Genomic DNA, 15,693 nt, shown 5'->3' with positions numbered 1-15,693 from the left:
GCTGAAGTCGTTTCTTCAATTTCTGAAGAGTAGCACAATACACTTCAGAGTTGATCGTTTGACCATGGGGAAGGACATCGAACAGAATAACCCCTTCAGCGTCCCAGAAGACTGTAACCATGACTTTACCGGCTGAGGGTATGGCTTTAAACTTTTTCTTGGTAGAGGAGTGGGTGTGGCGCCACTCCATTGATTGCCGTTTTGTTTCAGGTTCGAAGTGATGAACCCATGTTTCATCGCCTGTAACAATCTTTGACAAGAAATTGTCACCCTCAGCCACATGACGAGCAAGCAATTCCGCACAGATGGTTCTCCTTTGCTCTTTATGGTGTTCGGTTAGACAACGAGGGACCCAGCGGGAACAAACCTTTGAATATCCCAACTGGTGAACAATTGTGACAGCACTACCAACAGAGATGTCAAGTTGAGCACTGAGTTGTTTGATGGTGATCCGTCGATCATCTCGAACGAGTGTGTTCGCACGCTCCGCCATTGCAGGAGTCACAGCTGTGCACGGCCGGCCCGCACGCGGGAGATCAGACAGTCTTGCTTGACCTTGCAGCGATGATGACACACGCTTTGCCCAACGACTCACCGTGCTTTTGTCCACTGCCAGATCACCGTAGACATTCTGCAAGCGCCTATGAATATCTGAGATGCCCTGGTTTTACGCCAAAAGAAACTCAATCACTGCCCGTTGTTTGCAACGCACATCCGTTACAGACGCCATTTTAACAGCTCCGTACAGGGCTGCCACCTGTCGGAAGTCAATGAAACTATACGAGACGAAGCGGGAATGTTTGAAAATATTCCAAAAGAAATTTCCGGTTTTTTCAACCAAAATTGGCCGAGAAAAGAATGTGTTGCATTACTTATTGGACTGCCCTCGTACATTGTTAGCTGTTGTGGCATCATGAAGTCTGTAAAACATGATAAAATTCTAGAGGTCAGCCGTCCGGTCCAAGTGACATGTTTGCTGCCCATTTTTCAAGTGCCTCCAACATTTCATCTTCTATGATCGCTTCCTCACTCATCCGGTTCAGTCTCACCTGTATTGGTCGCAACATCTCTCCCACTACCAGGGGATCAGTCTGGACACCAGTAAACTGCCGACGAAATTTGTCCAAAAATACTGAAGCTGTGTTTCTTTGTGACTTCAGATGCCGACCATCCGCGGTATGGAGGGACTCCATCAAAGTTCGGAAAAATCGTCGTTTTCTGCGTATCACGTGATGCATTGATTTAGGTTCCTCGGCAATAGCGTGCCTTACAGGCAGGCCTTCTATCCTGGGTCGAGTGAGTGTGTTATGCGCACTTTAACACGGTTGACTTTAGTCTGAAGATGAGCAGACGGGGTATGCAATAACAGCTACTTAATAAGGGCGTGGAATCCTGCCTCGGGCATGGATGTGTGTGATGTCCTTAGGTCAGTTAGGTTTAAGTAGTTCTAAGTTCTAGGGGACTGATGACCACAGATGTTTAGTCCCATAGTGCTCAGAACCATTTGAACCAATAAGGGCGTGACGTAAAGCCGATAGCACACAACCCAGTCACCATTGTGTCACTGTTGCGGAAGCTGGGAGTAGCCGCTCACATGTGATCCTCACGTTTACATTTCGCTCATGACACTCTCGATCTGATAATAACAAAACATTTAATATCCAAGGTTCGCGAGTGCACCACACACTCTATCGTGATACATGCATAAGCATGCTAGATGATCCGTAGAAGTTGTGGGCCATATTTCAGCACCAATTTTCTCTTTGTGTAGCCCACCGGAGACATAAATATGGTCAATACGACTCGCTGAGTGTCCCGTGAAAAACGTGAAACACTCCCTCTTCCTGTGGATCCCTTCCCATGTGTCACACAGGTTCATGCCCTGGAATATCACTTGCAGTTCCTTGCAGGTATAAACAATGGGAATTTGATCCTTCGGAACCAGGATGCAGTTGAAGTCATCGTCGAGGAGAACGTGGTCGCACCTGCCGGCAGAAAGAGGAGCGGTACTGGTATTAAGTTCCTATGGGACCAACCTGCAGAGGTAATCGGTCCCTAGGCTTACACACTACTTAATCTAACTTAAACCAGCTTACGCTAAGGACAGCACACACAACCACTCCCGAGGGAGGACTCGAACCTCCGACGGGGACAGCCGCGCGAACCGTGGAAAGGCAGACCGTGCGGCTACCATGCACGGTGCAGAAAGAAGAGCAATATCTTATAGTAAAAATGTGAAACTGTGTCCTTTCTTTCGCTGATCTGCGCCAGAGGGGTTGTAGATGTTGATGACATGGGTCCCGTTAATTGTAACTGCCACTGTCAGACGGTAGAAAAGAGGGATCCGACACCGGTATTCCTTCCCATGTCAAGATCGCTGTGCCACTGTTACTGAACAAGCTAGACTTGTGCTTGAAGTAACCAGGTACTTAAGGCAACGCGTCGAGCCGTATTTCCTGTACCAACAGGACATCAACGTATCATAAAAGAGTTGTAACTTCACTGCCGAAGCAATATTGTTGATATTGTCAGTCCAAATTTTATAGGCTTGCTGTTTGGTGTCCGTTATACGAGCTCGAAATGGAGTAAGGGGTGCATCAGCATCGTGGACTCTCGCGATTTGCGCTGCGGAGCTGCCTTCCTACAGCCGTCCAACATCATCAGTCATCTGTATGTGTGGGCGCCACCATCCCGTCCCGGACCCTCTGTGAGTTAACCCCTTCGGTGCTGTCTTCCCGTTCCCCCCAGTCGAAGGTGTCAGGGGCCACAACCCCTTCCTGATCCTCATTGTCGGGTGGCGTCCGCGAAGCCTCTGTCGCATCCTTTTGGAATTTGGAAGCGTTTACAGGATCCGTAGCGGAAGAGTCACAAACAAGCATGACATCCTTCTACCATCTGAAAGTGCACAATCGGCGCCATCATGGTGTTGCAGCTCTCGTAACCAATGCTGCAATGCGTTATAATCATCGTGGATCCCAGATGGCAGGGAATGGACGTCGTCTCGATTGAGTCGGCGCTTTTTACGTCGTTTCGGCGAATGCTGCTTACGCGTATGTACGTCCTTAGTGAGGGATTCATCCTGGTGTGCATCCTCCACTTCGTTGCGCGTCAGGTCATGCATCTCTACATCCCATCCTACTCCAGTCTTCCTTCGGACGCCGCTGGCGCTGGCGGTAGTTTGTCGAGCGTAACTGCGGTCTGTGTCTCCTCGACCGTATGCCACGGCATTGCCGCTATCTCCTGAATCGGCGGATCGATAGAAGGCTTCGGCGTCGGTGTCCCTTGCCCCGAAGTGCTGCCACGTATGTCAGCGGAGCAGACGTGGTCGCATGTGTACCTTGTTGGTCGCCGCTAGGCAATTGCGTTAATATCCTCTAGAGGCATACCGACCGAACAGGTGCAGCATCCGGAACAGGCCCTCGGCTGTCCGTCCTATGTCACTATGGCTCTGCAGCCCCAGATGTACAAATATGAGGGCACATGTTTTGTCAACTCAGTGTGTACCTGCCGGACACCGTTAAGTACTAAATAAGTCGCGAAACTTTTTCGGCGATGAGGCAGACCATCATACCTTATTGTCGTAATGCGTATGTTACCACCGTTTCAGAACCACGAAGGATAGTTGAAAGATATCTCTGGCGCGTATGCGTAAAACCAAATGATCCCCTGACACATATCCTATACGGGCGTCTGAGTGCCGAAATTTTAATCCCCGTCTTACATCGTTCAGTATCTTGTCACATTCCGCACTTGTAACCTGCCTGACGTAGACGACACGGCTTACGATCTATAAACGGATACCAATAAGATGGTGTAATTAATGCGCACTTCGTCTCGCAAAAAGCGTTAGATTTCATGAACCTTAGGTCTCGCATATTCGTTAGAGAAATTTAACTTGAGCGTGGTCTTTCTGAAATAATGTTCCATGGTGCTCGTCTTACACTAAAGGGTCAAAGAAACTGGTACAGCTGCCTATTACCGTGTAGGGCTCCAGCGAGCACACATAAGTGCCAAAACACGACGTGGCATGGACTCGACAAATGTCTGATGTAGTGCTGGAGGGAACTGACAACATAAATCCTACAGGGCTGTCCATAAACCAGTAAGAGTACGAGGGGACAGAGATCTCTTCTGAATATCACGTTGTAAGGCATACCAGATGTGCTCAATAATGTTCACGTCTGGGGAGTTTGGCGGTCAGCGGAAGTGTTTAAGCTCAGAAGAGTGTTCTTGAAGCCATTCTGTAGCAGTTATGAACGTGTGGGGTGTCGTATTGTCGTCCTGGAAGTGCCTAAGCCCGTCGGAGTGTACAATGGACATAAATGGATGCATGTGATCAGACAGGATACTTACGTACGTGTCACCTGTCAGAGTCGTGTCTAGACGTATCAGAGGTCCCATATCACTTCAATTGGACACGCCCCACACCATTACACAGCCTCCACCTGCTTGAACAGTCCCCTGCTGACATGCAGGATCCATGGATTCATGAGGTTGTCTCCATGCCGGCACACGTCCATCCGCTCGTCCACTCGATACAATTTGAAATGAGACTTGTCCGACCAGGCAACATGTTTCCATTCATCAGCAGTCCAGTGTCGGTGTTGACAGACCCAGACGAGGCGTAAAGCTTTGTGCCACGCAGTCATCAAGGGTACACGAGCGGGCCTTCGGCTCCGGGAGCCCATATCGATGATGTTTCGTTGAATGGGTCTCACACTGGCACTTGTTAACGGCCCAGCATTGAAATCTATAGCAATTTGCGGAAGGGTTGCACTTCTATCATGCTGAACGATTCTCTTCAGTCGTCGTTGGTCTCATTCTTGCAGGATGTTTCTCCGGCCGCAGCGATGTCGGAGATTTGATGTTTTACCAGATTCCTGGTATTCACTATGCACTAATGAAATACGAGATAATCCCCACTACATCGCTACGTCGGAGATGCTGTGTTTCGTCGTTCGTGCGCCGGCTATAGGACCGCTTTTCAACTCACTTAAATCTTGATAACCTACCACTGTGGCCGAGCGGTTCTAGGCGCTTCAGCCCGGAACCGCGCGACCGCTACGGTCGCAGGTTCGAATCCTGCCCTGGGCATGGATGTGTGTGATGTCCTTAGGTTAGTTAGGTTTAAGTAGTTCTAAGTTTAGGGGACTGATGACCTCAGATGTTAAGTCTCATAGTGCTCAGTGCCACCTATCACTGTAGCAGCAGTAACCGATCTAACAAATGCGCAATACACTTGTTGTCTTATATAGGCTTTGCCAACCGCAGCGCCGTATTCTGCCTGTTTATATATCTCTGTATTTGAATACGCATGCCTTACCAGTTTGTTTGGCGCATACGTGTATAAAAACTTATACACGCGTAACCGGCTGCAGCAAACACAACCTCGACTGCGAGAGCGTGCAGCCAGGTGTAAACAGTACGTCTGAGCTGCTCCTTTGACCAGGGCAGACTGTGACATCCGCTACAGAGATTGGTTTACAAAATTGTGACATTCATAGACAGGAATATGATAATGTTTACTGATGTCGTTGCCGCCGCAAAATGTCGCTCTTGCGTTCTCAGTTAATTTCATTTTAATCTTGTAGAGCTCAGGCGTCTGAAAGAATTTGATGAGGCACAAACGTTTTTCATTCGGTAATCAGTATATAATACGTCTTATTAAGATCGTTTCAGCCCCTTTAACAGGTTTTTATAGCTCAATTCAGTACATGTTGTGCGCGTCTCTTTTAAAAGTACTGTTTCTCAATTTTGCTAACAGTTTGCTCTCATGCTACGTTGTACAGTTTCTGTAAGTCATGGGACATCATTTACTAGCGCTCGATTATGAATTTAATATGTTTCAGAAACATGATGGTAATCAGAATAACAACCTGCCATAGATAACTTCACAGGTAAATTATTGCAGCACTGTACATACATCGGTGTACACTAATAGAAAGAACCAGCCAAAAACTCACTTCTACCACGCAATGCAGAAGAACCTTCTCGTCTCTGTAAGCGGAGAACTAACAGAGCTACGTGACTAATTGAAACACTCACCTACAAATGTATGTGTGGTGTCTGTTCTGTTGGACATGTCTGACGGAACAGACACCACACATACACTTCCGGAAAAAAACTTATACACCTGGAAAGGCAACAGCGATTTTGATCCGATAACGGCATATGCCACCTGCAGGATAGAAGATGTACTGATAATACATCTAGCACTATAGTTCAATTCTTTTATCTTGGCGGTTCGCGCATGCCCGCCCAGACGCGGGAGATTGCTGCATTGCCAGTTGCACGCGCCAGGAGAAGCAGCGCCATAGTATAGATCGCAAACTTACGTTTACGGGGGGAGCGCGCAATTTATGAAGTAAAGCCACCACGGCCGCATTAACCCTTTCGCTGCTACAGAGACGTGCTTCCCGCATTCCGCGCTGTGCGCGTTTTGTCATCACTGCACTGCTCGCCTGTGAGGACACATGGTGTTTCGACTGCTTTGACACAATTTATCATTCGATTTCACAAAAACTATATGGCCCAATAATTAGATTTTTACACATCTTCTTGACTGATACCTCCCCCCCCCCCATAAATGACTTAATTTTGTTTCAATGTTCAACGCAGTTACTGTGCAGAATTAGATGTAGTAAACCATTGCACGAAAATTTGAAGAGGTTGCAGAGGTAAAAGTCCATAGCGTATACTTTCCGTATGGTCGATTTTAGTTGCCACTAGAAATTTCAAAAAATTACGTTCAAACGAATATAATTCATGAAGTAAGACACTTCGATATTGTTTTTAAATAAAGAACATATTATGCACCGAATAAGGCTTGAACTCAGAACCTTTTGCTTAGCAGCCAAACACTTTAACCATTACGCTAACGCAGCCCATCATTGAATAGATACTCTGACGAACTTTAAAGTAGCACGCAAAATACCGACAAACACTGTTGGTATGACTATGAATTACTCACGTTTCGTCGAGGTACAATAGGAAAGAAACAATTACCGCTGTTCTTTATTGCGAAAAAGCGGTTAGTGAGAATGATACAAACACCTTTCCTTGCTATCGCCTGAATTAGGAGGCTTATTGCTTCTTTGGTTTAATTAATTAATAGAATATGAACCCAAACTCGGCCGCCGTCGTAAATGACGCGCACTTTAGTGCTTCCTACAACAATCTGAGGGAGTTCGAAAGGGGTCAAATTGTGACCTTCCGAGTGGCTGGATGGTCCTTTCGGAGAACTGCCACACAAGTGGAACGTGCTGCGTCAGTTATGCAACGAGGCTGGTATCAATGGTCACGTGAAATTCTCACACCCGTACACGCGATTGTGGACGTCCATCCAGCACAGACGCCCACCAGAACCGTCGTATTGTAAAGAGAGTTTTGTCAGATAGTACTGCTCTCACAGCACACACATGCGTGTTTGCGAGTCAGACGTGTCAACACGCCACAATATCGACGTGCACGGCTCGACTGGTGCCGTCAGAGGATTACTTGGAAAATGGAATGGCGCTCCGTGGACTGCAGCGATGAAAGCAGATTCTGCCTGCACGAGAGTCACTGTCGTATGCGCTTACGACATAGACCTAGTGAGCGCTGTCTCGTAGAGAGTATACGTCCGAGACACACTATCCCCACCCCTGGCTAGATCTGGGGTAGAATGAGCAAAAACTCTCGTTCATTTTGGTGTTCCTGGTAGGAGGGGGGGGGGGGGGGGTCGATAACCAGCATTTGGTACTTGTAGAATGTCGTTAGACCCGTTCTTTTAGCATTCTTGCAACAGGAAGGTGAGATATTGTTCCTACAGGATGATGCTCGCCTACACACTGCCCGTGAAATCAACGTACTCTGCTAGACGTGCAGCAACTCCCCTGGGCAGCAAGATCCTTGGACTTGTGTCCAATCGGGCATGTGTGGATTACGATAGGGCGAGAAGTTACTCGAACGCCTCGTCAACTAATAACTCTTAGAGAAATACGTGAAAAGGCCGATCAGGCGTGGCAGAATGCATCCCAGGAGAGTATTCGACAAGATCTGCTCTACGAACCACAGTACTGCCGTGCCGTCCGTGGAGGCTACACCACGTACTAATGTGGATGTTTCAGCATGGGTCGATATACCTGGTACCTCAGAACCGTTTGTACTAATGATCTGTAAATGTGATCATTCCATATACTTCTTATGCACCGTTGCAACAAGAAATCTTTTGTAAACTGGAAACCTCTAAAAGGGTGTACTACACTACTGGCCATTAATATTGCTACACCAAGAAGAAATGCAGATGATAAACGAGTATTCATTGGACTAATATATTATACTAGAACTTAAATGTGATTAAATTTTCACGCAATTTGGGTGCATAGATCCTGAGAAATCAGTACCCAGAACAACCACCTCTGGCCGTAATAACGGCCTTGATACGCCTGGCCATTGAGTCAAACAGAGCTTGGATGGCGTGTACAGGTACAGCTGCCCATGCAGCTTCAACCACAGTTCATCAAGAATAGTGACTGGCGTATTGTGAGGAGCCAGTTGCTCGGCCACCATTGACCAGGCGTTTTCAATTGGTGAGAGATCTGGAGAATGTGCTGGTCAGGGCAGCAGTAGAACGTTTTCTGTATCCAGAAAGGCTCGTACAGGACCTGCAACATGCGGTCGTGCATTATCCTGCTGAAATGTAGGGTTTCGCAGGGATCGAATGTAGGGTAGAGCCACGGGTCGTAACACATCTGAAATCTAACGTCCAGTGTTCAAAGTGCCGTCAATGCGAACAAGGGGTGACCGAGACGTGTAACCAATGGCACCCCATACCATAACGCCGGGTGATACGCCAGTATGGCGATGACGAATACACGCTTCAAATGTGCGTTCACCGCGATGTTGCCAAACACGGATGCGACCATCGTGATGCTGTAAACAGAACCTGGATTCATCCGAAAAAATGACGTTTTGCCATTCGTGCACCCAGGTTAGTCGTTGAGTAGACCATTGCAGGCGCTCCGCTCTGTGATGCAGCGTCAAGGGCAATCTCAGCCATGGTCTCCGAGCTGATTGTCCATGCTGCTACAAACGTCGTCGAACTGTTCGTGTAGATAGTTGTTGTCTTGCAAACTTCCCAATCTATTGACTCAGAGATCGAGGCGTGGCTGCACGATCCGTTACAGCCATGCGGATAAGATGCCTGTCATCTCGACTACTAGTGATACGAGGTCGTTGGGATCCTGCACGGCGCTCCGTATTACCCTCCTGAACCCACCGATTCCATATTCTGCTAACAGTCATTGGATCTCGACCAACGCGAGCAGCAATGTCGCGATACGATAAACCGCAATCGCGATAGGCTACAGTCCGACCTTTATCAAAGTCGGAATCGTGATGGTACGCATTTCTCCTCCTTACACGAGGCATCACAACAACGTTTCACCAGGCAATGCCGGTCAACTACTGTTTCATCATCATCATCATCATCATCATTTAAGACTGATTATGCCTTTCAGCGTTCAGTCTGGAGCATAGCCCCCCTTATACAGTTCCTCCATGATCCCCTATTCAGTGCTAACTTTGGTGCCTCTTCTGATGTTAAACCTATTACTTCAAAATCATTCTTAACCGAATCCAGGTACCTTCTCCTCGGTCTTCCCCGACTCCTCCTACCCTCTACTGCTGAATCCATGAATCTCTTGGGTAACCTTGCTTCTCCCATGCGCGTAACATGACCCCACCATCTAAGCCTGTTCGCCCTGACTGCTACATCTATAGAGTTAATTCCCAGTTTTTCTTTGATTTCCTCATTGTGGACACCCTCCTGCCATTGTTCCCATCTACTAGTACCTGCAATCATCCTAGCTACTTCCATATCCGTAACCTCAACCTTGTTGATAAGGTAACCTGAATCCACCCAGCTTTCGCTCCCATACAACAAAGTTGGTCGAAAGATTGAACGGTGCACAGATAACTTAGTCTTGGTACTGACTTCCTTCTTGCAGAAGAGAGTAGATCGTAGCTGAGCGCTCACTGCATTAGCTTTGCTACACCTCGCTTCCAGTTCTTTCACTATGTTGCCATCCTGTGAGAATATGCATCCTAAGTACTTGAAACCGTCCACCTGTTCTAACTTTGTTCCTCCTATTTGGCACTCAATCCGTTTATATTTCTTTCCCACCGACATTACTTTCGTTTTGGAGATGCTAATCTTCATACCATAGTCCTTACATTTCTGATCTAGCTCTGAAATATTACTTTGCAAACTTTCAATCGAATCTGCCATCACAACTAAGTCATCCGCATATGCGAGACTGCTTATTTTGTGTTCACATATCTTAATCTCACCCAGCCAGTCTATTGTTTTCAACATATGATCCATAAATAATATGAACAACAGTGGAGACAGGTTGCAGCCTTGTCTTACCCCTGAAACTACTCTGAACCATGAACTCAATTTACCGTCAACTCTAACTGCTGCCTGACTATCCATGTAAAGACCTTTAATTGCTTGCAAAAGTTTGCCTCCTATTCCATAATCTTGTAGAACAGACAATAACTTCCTCCTAGGGACCCGGTCATATGCCTTTTCTAGATCTATAAAGCATAGATACAATTCCCTGTTCCACTCATAACACTTTTCCATTATTTGCCGTAAGCTAAAGATCTGGTCCTGACAACCTCTAAGAGGCCTAAACCCACACTGATTTTCATCCAATTGGTCCTCAACTAATACTCGCACTTTCCTTTCAACAATACCTGAGAAGATTTTACCCACAACGCTGATTAAAGAGATACCTCTGTAGTTGTTACAATCTTTTCTGTTTCCATGTTTAAAGATTGGTGTGATTACTGCTTTTGTCCAGTCTGATGGAACCTGTCCCGTCTCCCAGGCCATTTCAATTATCCTGTGTAGCCATTTAAGACCTGACATTCCACTGTATTTGATGAGTTCCGACTTAATTTCATCCACCCCAGCCGCTTTATTGCACTGCAATCTATTGACCATTTTTTCCACTTCCTCAAATGTGATCCTATTTCCATCATCATTCCTATCCCATTCTACCTCGAAATCTGAAACATTACTGATCGCATTTTCACCTACATTGAGCAACTCTTCAAAATATTCCCTCCATCTGCCCAAGGCATCCACAGGATTCACCAGCAGTTTTCCAGACCTGTCCAAGATACTTGTCATTTCCTTCTTACCTCCCTTTCGAAGACTACTAATTACACTCCAGAATGGTTTTCCAGCAGCTTGACCCATAGTCTCCAACCTGTTTCCAAAGTCTTCCCACGATTTCTTCTTGGATGCTGCAATTATCTGTTTGGCTTTGTTTCTTTCTTCAACATACCTTTCTCTGTCTACCTGGGTTCTGGTATGTAGCCATTTTTGATACGCCTTCTTTTTCCTTTTACAGGCTGCCTTGACTGTATCATTCCACCAAGCTGTTTGCTTCATCCTCCCTTTACACACTACTGTTCCAAGACATTCTTTAGCCACTTCTAGTACTGTGTCCCTGTACCCTGTCCATTCCTTTTCCAATTACTGTAATTGACTACATTCAACTAACTGGTACCTTTCTGAGATCGCTGTTATGTACTTGTGCCTGATTTCCTTATCCTGAAGTTTCTCCACTCTTATCCTCCTACATATGGACCTGACCTCCTGCACTTTCGGCCTCACAATCCCAATTTCACTGCAGATTAAATAATGATCAGTGTCATCAAAGAATCCCCTGAATACACGTGTGTCCCTCACAGCCTTCCTGAATTCCTGATCTGTTATTATATAGTCAATGACAGATCTGGTTCCCCTGCCTTCCCAAGTATACCGGTGAATGTTCTTATGTTTAAAAAAGGAGTTTGTGATTACTAAGCCCATACTGGCACAGAAATCCAAGAGTTGTTTCCCGTTCCTGTTGGCCTCCATATCCTCTCCAAATTTACCCATAACCTTTTCATACCCTTCTGTTCGATTTCCAATCCTGGCGTTAAAATCACCCATGAGCAGAACACTGTCCTTGTCCTTTACTCTAACAACTACATCACTGAGTGCCTCATAAAAACTATCCATCTTATGTTGATCTGTCCCTTCACAATGCGAATATACTGACACAATCCTAATTTTCTTGCTAGAGACTGTCAAATCTATCCACATCAGTCGTTCGTTTACATACCTTATTGCAACTACGCTGGGTCCCATTTCTTTCCTGATGTAAAGCCCTACACCCCATTGTGCTATTCCTGCTTTGACTCCTGACAGGTAGACCTTGTATTCTCCCACTTACTCTTCTTTCTCACCCCTTACCCGAATGTCACTAACAGCTAAAACGTCCAGCCCCATCTTACTTGCAGCCTCTGCCAGCTCTACCTTCTTCCCAGAGTAGCCCCCATTGATATTAATAGCTCCCCATCTCATTACCATTTGTTTGCCAAGTCGTATCTTAGGAGTCCCTGGTTTGTCAGTTAGAGGTGGGACTCCGTCACCTCCAAAGGTCCGAGGCATTTTGCTCTGATTGTTGCCAGCATCATATTTAAAGTACCAGGGAAGCAGGTTGCTAGCCTTACTTGCCCCGAGTCCCATTGGGTTTTACCCCTAACGGCTGAGGGACTAACCGGTGGATTTGGTAGTCTTTGCCGTATGAGCACAAAGGTGACCACGACTCAGAATATGTCCGAGATGCCCAGCCTTATCCCAAAGTAAATGGTATCCCGACTGTCGGGACCACTTACTTGGCCACTCATACGTTGCCCGTGGTTCATGAACTAGGACATGACTACAGGAACTACTGTTTGTGTATGAGAAATCGGTTGGAAACTTTCCTCATGTCAGCACGTTGTAGGTGTTGCCACCAGCGCCAGTCTTGTGTGAATGCTCTGAAAAGTTAATCATTTGCATATCACAGCATCTTCTTCCTGTCGGTTAAATTTCGCGTCTACAGCACGTCATCTTTGTGGTGCAGCAATTTTAATGGGCAGTAGTGTATTTTTTCCAGAAGTCTGTGTACTACTTCTGTAAGCTTATTATGAAAGCCTCAGTACAGATGCACAATAAGGTTCAAACCTCTTGCGGGTATAGAAGAAACACTGCGAGTAAATGAGGTAAATGGACATGGACGCTGCTTCGTATGTGCGATAAATTGAGAATTTGTGGCAGCCAGAAAGCGTGTTTAGACAGCCGAAGTGGTTAAGGTGATCGCTCGCGTAAAGCAGGAAATTCTGGATCGAGTCCCCGTCCAGCACAACTTTTCAACTTTTGACACAGAATTCTTCCAATGCCAATGCGGCTGACGTCGCCACCTCCTTCGAAATACGGACCTACGTTCCGATTCTGCATACTTGTAGTTCAGCCGCACATATTCGACCTCTTAATTTATGTGTCCTTATACAATGACGGTAAAATGTCGCCACACCAAGAACGAGTTGTGCGATATAAACGAAAATTGGTAGGCGTGTTTCTACATACATCAAAAAAGCTTTGCATCACCTCGGTTCCGAGAGTTCCGGAACCTGTACAGAAAATTGGAACAGTGATCAACATAAGCAACATTTCCGTCCTTTTTATTGTTCATGAAAAGCACACATTCCATGGTGTACCACCATACAGCGAGACCATCAGAGGTGGTGGTTCAAATTGCTGTACACACCGGTACCTCTAACACCCAGTAGCATGTCCTCCTGCATTGATGACTACCTGTATTCGTCGTGGCATACTATCCACAAGTTCATCAAGGCACTATTGGTCCAGACTGTCTCACTCTTCAACGGCGATTCGGCGTAGATCCCTCGGAGTGGTTGGTGGCTCACGTCGTCCATAATCAGCACTTTTCAATCTATCCCAGATGTGCACGATGGGGGCACGAATTGTCGTCGCCAATATGTTGCCGACATGGTTGCACTATCGGTCAGAGGATGGCATTCACTTATCGTACAGCGGTCACGGCGCCTTACATGACCACCAGTGGCGTACGTCGGCCCCACGTAATGTCACCCCAAAACAGCAGGGAACCTCCACCTTGCTGCACTCGCTGGGCACTATATCTAAGGCGTCCAGCCTGACAGGGTTGCCGCCAAACACTTCTCGTCGATTGTGTGGACGAAGGCATATGCGACACTCTTCGGTGAAAAGAACGTGATGTCAATCCTGAGCGGTCCATTCGGCAAGTTGTTGGGTCCATCTGTACCGCGCTGCATGGCGTCGTGATCGCAAAGATGGACCTCGCCATGGACGTCGGGAGTGAAGTTGCGCATCACGCAGCCTATTGCGCACAGTTTGAGTCGTAACACGACAACCTGTGGCTGCACGAAAAGCATTATTAAACATGGTGGCGTTGCTATCATGGTTCCTCCGAGCCATACTCCATAGGTAACGGTCATCCACTGCAGTAGTAGCCCTTGGGTGGCCTGAGCGAGGCATGCCATCGATAGTACCTGTCTCTCTCTGTATCTACTCCATGACCGAACAACATCGCTTTGGTTCACTCCCAGACGCCTGAACACTTGCCTTGTTGAGAGCCCTTCCTGGCACAAAGTAACAATGCGGACGCGATCGAACAGCGATATTGACCGTCTAGGCATGGCTGAACTACAGACAAGACGAGCCGTGTACCTCCTTCCTGGTGGAATGACTGGAACTGATCGGCTGTCGGAGCCCCTCCGTCTAATAGGCGCTGCTAATGCATGGTTGTTTACATCTTTGGCGGATTTAGTGACATCTCTGAACAGCCAAAGGTACTGTGTCTGTGATACAATATCCACAGTCAACGTCTATCTTCAGGAGTTCTGGGAACCGGGGTGGTGCAAAATTTTTTTCGATGTGTGTACATCTGAAATTTATCTATCGAATTTCGCCCCAGTCACATAAGAGTGGACCAGGATGCAAATCAGGTTTGCATTAAATACACGCTGTAACGCTCGTGGGCGTTAGTTACATTTGAGATTGAATGTGCGAGTTGGTGTTAGTCAAGAATGCCTCTAAGGCAACAAAGACGCAATTACCAATACCTCACTGAGTTTGAATGGGGTCGTGTAACAGCGCTAGTGCGAGTTGATGTTAGTCAAGAATGCCTCTAAGGCAACAAAGACGCAATTACCAATACCTCATTGAGTTTGAATGGGGTCGTGTAACAGCGCTACAAGAAGCTGGATGTTCCTTCTGAGATACTGCAGAAAGACTTGGTAGGAATTTAGCCACTGTACACAGTTGCATGGCAGCAGTGGTCACGAGGATGTACAGTCGCAAGACCGGTCTTCGGACACCACGTGGCAGTACTGAGAGGGAAGACCAGCGTGTTCGGAATATGGCATTGTAGCATCGTACTGCATCTGCAGCAGCAATTTGAGCAGCATTTGGCACCACGATGAGACAACGAACTGTTATAGGTCGTTTACTTCACTGACAGCTCCGTGCCTGACCTCTGTAGCGTGCACTGCACTGACGCCAAACCACCGCCATTTGTGACGTCAGTGGTATCAAGCGAGAGCTCAGTGGAGGAGAGGGTGGAGATCTGTTTCTTACGAAAGCCGGTTCTGCCTCGGTGCCAATGATGGACGTGTATTGGTTAGGAAGAGGCCGCTGAGGGCCTGCAACCTAGACACACTGGACTTACATCTGGAATTATGGTCTGGGGTGCGATTTCGTATGACAGCAGGAGCACTCCCGTGGTTACCCCACTTATCCTGATCGAAAATTTGTAAATCAGTCTG

Source organism: Schistocerca nitens, chromosome 3 (assembly GCF_023898315.1).
Source record: "Schistocerca nitens isolate TAMUIC-IGC-003100 chromosome 3, iqSchNite1.1, whole genome shotgun sequence".
Classification (NCBI taxonomy): domain Eukaryota; kingdom Metazoa; phylum Arthropoda; class Insecta; order Orthoptera; family Acrididae; genus Schistocerca; species Schistocerca nitens.
The sequence above is the reverse complement of the archived record's forward strand: the minus strand, read 5'-3'. Positions refer to the sequence as shown.